Source organism: Pinus tabuliformis, chromosome X, assembly GCF_031772625.1.
Source record: "Pinus tabuliformis cultivar Carrire ecotype Pingquan chromosome X, CPIR1, whole genome shotgun sequence".
In the NCBI taxonomy this organism is placed as follows: domain Eukaryota; kingdom Viridiplantae; phylum Streptophyta; class Pinopsida; order Pinales; family Pinaceae; genus Pinus; species Pinus tabuliformis.
In genome coordinates this window covers 701,838,777-701,844,733 of record NC_142308.1, presented here as the reverse complement: position 1 = coordinate 701,844,733, position 5,957 = coordinate 701,838,777, and the positions used below count along the sequence as shown (strand labels likewise).

The window sequence follows — 5,957 nt, the reverse complement described above, 5'->3', positions numbered from 1 at the left end:
AGTTACTTTTACTTTACATGACTTGATGGAAGAGGTAGTAGAAAATTTTGTATTTAAATGAAGAAAATGAGATCCCATTTGGAAGGTCACGGTTGTGGACCAAAAATAACATAAAATTAAAAAATTAAAAATGAATCTTCAATTCCCCAGAAAGTTAGAGATAGTTATCAGTTTCTCTCTTCCTAGAGATGGAAAAACCCCATCTCAGGAAAAAAAGGGGAAGGATAACAAGGGAAGGCTAAAAGATGGAGAGAGAAGGAAGATCTGGAGCTAATATCTTGCACATGACACTGTGAAGGTGACAGGATGCTGCTAGACTGAGGTGTTCTTGAGCTGGACTTAGAGCCAGTGGAACCCTTGGACCGATCCTTGAAAGTAAAATACTGGACTGGACTGGTATAGTCCTAAGGTTCAAGTTCATGCTACCTCAAACACTGGATTTTTCAATTTGTCTAGAGAGGAAGACGCTCGGGAAGAGACTGGACGTCATTGTCAGTCTCATGGTTAGGCAAAGAGATCTTCCTAGTGGAGTCTTTTTACAGTATGGTCAGGGAACATATAAGTATCCATGCAAAGAATTCTTATTGTTATTGTGATTAGAAGAAATTTTGTGTTATGGGTGTGTTAATTTCTTTTAAAAAATGTGAAAGGTTTGATGGCCATCTTTAACTGTTGTTCGCATATGTCTAGTAAGAAAGACAATTAAATTTGTATAGAATCCAGGCTTGTAATTCTTGCAGGGTAAGAATGAATGTGTATACATGTTGTAGGAGCAGTATGTGTGTGAGTACAATTTCTATGATGGCTTGAGCAATATATTAGAGGCATTTAATCATAATTTAAAGAAAGAGTTACACAGTGAATAATCAGGGGTTTTGGTTAGCCTCAGGAGTAACAAGCACAAAGCTAATTAGAGGCAATATGTAATCATACTAATATTTAAATAACGCCTAAAGGGCATTGAATGGATCCTGGATATCCTAGGTCCCATTCTCGACTAGGTGCACACAAGACAGTTATAGCAAAACTTAACAACCTAAGGGTTATTGGTGATAGAAAAATAACCTTGTTTATGTTAAATAGCTCAAGAAAAAGAATGAAATTATATAAATCAATGTACAATTAACTGGAATTCGACCTGTACAACTTTTTAAGATAACAACCAGTTCTTTTACAAAACAAAGAAAACAATCTTTATAATCTAATGAGACAAATGCGAGAAAACAAAAATAGGGCTTCAACTTAAAAAGGGAAACAATACCCATTTCCATTGATCTTTATCAAAGAAGAAAAACGAAAACTTCCATTAATATATTTTCACTACATATTCACATCTTTCCATTGAAATAATTTCATTGAGAATTCGACATGACAAACCAGAGTTGCACAAAGCATAAATATGTAAAAACCCCATATCAGATAACAACCCTGGAACGGGTAGAAACATATAAATATATACAATTCATTTTTAAGAAAACCCTGAAATTCAATAAAACCTATTGAAGCAAGAGACCAATTGTCAACAAGCTCTTTTCATATTTATAATCTTGTTCGAGCTTAAAATAACACTCATAACTATTAACTACAACTGAAATGAGAAAAAACACTACTCAAATGGTTGAAGGGCTCCCACATGGAAGGAATCCCTTTAGACTTAGTAGTAACCCAAGCACAGGTGGAAGCTGGAATAATACATATATAGTCTTTCTCAGGGAAAACATCCAGAGCGGCAAGGAAACATAAACCCTTGTACCGACTGAGAAAGAAAAGAGTAAAAACCTGGAATAGGAAGGAGTGATGAATGTTAGAACAACTCGGTGTAGTAGTCGTGACAAAAAGAGCAGTGGAAAATCATGAACCTGGTCAAACAAGGAAAGCACAAGTTAAAAACCCCAAATCCTTCCAAAACATTTATGAAAATATCGAATTTAGTAATGGAAGAAACAACCCAAAAAGAAAATTTATATACTTGCAGAGTGAAGCACCGCTAACGGTCCATCACCAAACCCTGATGGTAATTAACATTAGAATTCGGTAAAATAATGAGCAGAGAAAGAAAGATTCAATTGAGGGGACCAAGAAAATCCATGTTACATGGTGGAGAGCATGCTCGGTCCATGCTACCTATTCCCGGAAGGGTGTCACCATCGTTGAAAGGGATGGAGAGAACCCTACGAGAGTTGAGTGTGACTTAAACCAAGTAAACTCCTCATAACACCAACTCACCGAAGGCAGAAAGAGCACTCAAATTGCTGCACTTACCTATTGATTGAATGAGGTTCTGGAGGTGCACTTTAAACGTCGAAGGAGAAGTTTGTAGATCCAAACCCTAGCAAGGAAGGGCAGAATGATCGACGATCTCGTGAGTCGGGGTAGGAGAAGTTACCTCAAATAGATTCCAAGAACCAAGACTGTAGGATTAAAACCCTTACAAATGGACGAAGGAGATGAACCCAAGTGAACCCTTACATAAAAGAAAAATTTAAAAATTAATCTTTAATTCCCCAGATAGTTAGAGTCAATTATCAGTTTATCTCTTCCTAAAGATGGAGAAAACTCATCTCAAGAAAAAAAGGGGAAGGAGAGCAAGGGAATCCTAGAGGATGGAGAGAGAAGGGAGAACTGGATCTAATACCTTGCACAAGATGTTGAGAAGGTGGTAGGACGCTTCCAGACTTAGGTGTTCTTGAGCTGGACTTAGAGCCAATGGAACCCTTGGACTGATCCTTGAGAGTATAGTATTGGACTGGACTGGTATAGTCTTAAGGTTTAGGTATAGGCTACCTCAAATACTAGATTTTTCAAACTGTATAGAGAGGAAGATGCTCGGAGGGATACTGGACATCATTTTTAGTCTTGTGTTTGGGCAGAGAGATCTTCCTAGTGGAATAATTTTACAGTACAGTCAGGGAACATATAAGTATCCCTACAAAGTCTTCTTATTTTTATTGTGATCCGGATTTAAACAGGAACGCGACAAATTACAGAGATAACCATATACACAAAGATGCAGCGGAAATAATACTTCATTTCATTAATGGAAAATACTGAAATATGCTTACAACCAGAAATGGAAATAAACCAGCTAGGGCGATGGTAGCTTATCTCTGAGAAGAGATGTGGTGGCTACATGCCTATGAACTGTGTTACAATGAGGCTCAAAGGCCTATTTATTGTTGAGAAACAATGGAAAACCCTTAACATTCCAAAACCTAACCCTAGAAGATGAAACGCCAAACTGTGGGCCCCGTTTGGGTAAATTGGTACACCGACTTCCCAGGGTCGTAACTTTGGCATACAATCTCCATTTGACGCGTACAATAGCTCGTTAGAAAGATCTATCCGAGCACTACCACTTTGGGAGGCAACATTGATCCATGGACCCATGTTGCCCCAAATTTCCCAACAAACGTTGTTTAGGGCCTCAAAACGGCTCCGGAAGTTCAGGACCCGAAAAACTACTAAAAATAGTAAGTTGTGCTTACAATTAAGGAAACTGAAAATGCTGAGAGACACAATGGTGGGGGTCCAGGTGGACTTGGCAGGTGGCCACCAATATCCACCTGGATCATTCCTCCCCCCTTAGGAAGCAATGGTCCCCATTGCGTTGAGTTCCTCCATGAGATGAGGAAACTTTTGCTGAACTTGTTCCCTGGTGAGCCACTTGCCCTGCTGAAGGAGTTGGCCTGCTTTGACAACTCGATACAGTTGAATATTTTGTTGGCGAGTGTTCTTGATCTGTGTGTCCATGATCCGATCAGTTGCAGCTTGTTCCATGCAATCTGGATTTAATTCTGTGGTTGTGAGTTGTTCTGCAATGTCGGATGTGTCTAGCAATGGTGGAAAGTATGGCCGAAGGCGGTCCACATTGAACACTGGGTGCAGGCCAAGGAATGGGGGAATGCTGAGCTCAAATGCATTGTCTCCCATAGCCTTAGTAATGGTGTAAGGACCATATCGGAGTAGTCTTAGTTTCCGATAGGCTCCAGTAAGGCGTTCCTTTTGCAAATGCAACCAGACTTTCTCGCCCACCTGAAACTTGTGTGGCACCCGATGTTGATCATGTCGCTGCTTGTACTTGGCATTTGATTTCTCCAGAATGTCAGGGACCTGCTGGCGAATATGTTGGATGCGCTCAATGAAGCTGGTGGCCTTATCTGTTTCGGACTGGACATGAGCTGAATTTATGTGAGTAGCTGCAAGTGGTATGGCCACATCAATGGGGCATAGTGGCTAGAATCCCAAACCCACCTGAAAAGGGCTATGGCCAGTGGAGCTGTGAAGAGCTCGGTTGTAGCTGTGCTGAACATAGGGGAGGCTCTCGTCCCATGTGCGTGGATGCTTTGAGTTATACATGCGCAGAATGTGCACAATCATCCTATTGACAACCTCTGTCTGGCCATCAGTTTGAGGATGAAAGGCTGTGGACTTCGTGAGTTTGGTGTCCAGCATTGACCAGAGACTGGACCAAAATGTGCTGAGAAACCGACTGTCCCGATCTGAGATGATAGACTGTGGGATCCCAAAGTGCGCCCACACTCGTTCAAAGAAGAGTTTAGCAGTGGCTTCTGCTGTGATATTCTTCTTGCAGGCCGCCATAATGGCCATCTTCGAGAACCTGTCGACGACCACAAAAACACAGTCATTTCCATGCTTAGTGGAAGGAAGGCCTGACATGTAATCCATGGAGATGGATTCCCAAGGTCGACTAGGGGTAGGCAACGGGGTATAGAGGCCGTGCTTATTGATGGTCGGTTTGGCAATGGCACAGGCAGTACATGATCTGATGTACTTCCCAACATCCTGTCGAAGATTCGGCCAATAGAAATAATTTTGAAGTACTGCCACTGTTTTCTCGACTCCGAAATGCCCAGCAGCCCGACTGTAGTGTGCTTCCCAAATCATCTTGGCACGCTCGCTTGAAGGAACACAAAGGTGACCCAGGTGGCATAACAGGGCATCCTGGAGGTGAAAATCTGGAACATGCCGACCCTCCAAGAGTGTCTGGTATGTGTGGCCGAATTCTAGGTCGCTTTTGTAGAGAAGTGGCCAATCAGAAGTCTCGTGCCCACAAGAGTTGAGCACGGTGGTTAACGCCATGATCGGTGTTCGACTGAGGCAATCTGCAACATTATTGGTGCTGCCCTTCTTATACTTAATATTCAAGTGGAACTGTTGCAGGTGTGTAGACCACTTCTGATGGCGATTATTCTGCAATTTCCCTTGGGTCTGTATGAACTGCAGGGGTCGGTGGTCTGTGTGGATGACTGTTTCCTTCCCCAAAATGTAATGCTTCCATTGTCGGCAGGCCTGTACAATGGAATACATCTCTTTATCATAAGTGGGGTACTTCTGGACTGTGTCTGAAAGTGTTTCACTGTGATATGCCACTGGATGTCCCTGTTGAGTAAGGACTGCCCCAATAGCATAGTCAGAGGCATCTGTCTCGACCTCAAATGGTTGTTGTAAATCTGGTAACGCGAGCACTGGTGTTGTGCAGAGGTGATCCTTCAACTCCATGAATGCCTTCTGTTGAGATTCAGACCAAAAGAATTTTGCTCTCGCCCCTCCCTTGGTGACTTGACTCAAGGGCCAAGTAATATGAGAAAACCCCAACACGAACCTGCGGTAGAAGTTGGCAAGACCTAGAAAGCTGCAGAGCTCTGTTAGAGTGGTTGGAGATGGCCAATCCCGAATGACTTGGATCTTGGCTGGATCGACATGCACCCCCTGTTCATCAATGATGTATCCCAGATACTGAACCTGGGTCATGCCAAAAGTGCATTTCTCCAAATTGGCACATAGCTTGTGTTGCCGCAGTGTTTGGAGAACCTGTCGGATGTGGCGGAGGTGTTCTTCCCAACTCTGGCTGAAGATCAGAATGTCATCCAAGTATACTACTACAAAGGAGTTGGTGAATGGCCGCAAGATGTCATCCATAAGCCTCATGGAGGTTG

At 42.4% G+C, this 5,957-nt stretch overlaps 1 long non-coding RNA gene across 1 annotated transcript; it reads right to left on the bottom strand.

Moving 5' to 3' along the window:
• Positions 1–1,394: 1,394 nt before the first annotated feature.
• LOC149141920 (uncharacterized) lies at positions 1,395–2,513 on the bottom strand. Its single transcript, XR_016264570.1, has 2 exons — positions 1,970–2,513; positions 1,395–1,859 (listed from the first exon to the last, which is right to left on the bottom strand). It is a non-coding gene; the product is annotated as an uncharacterized LOC149141920 (long non-coding RNA).
• Positions 2,514–5,957: the final 3,444 nt, after the last annotated feature.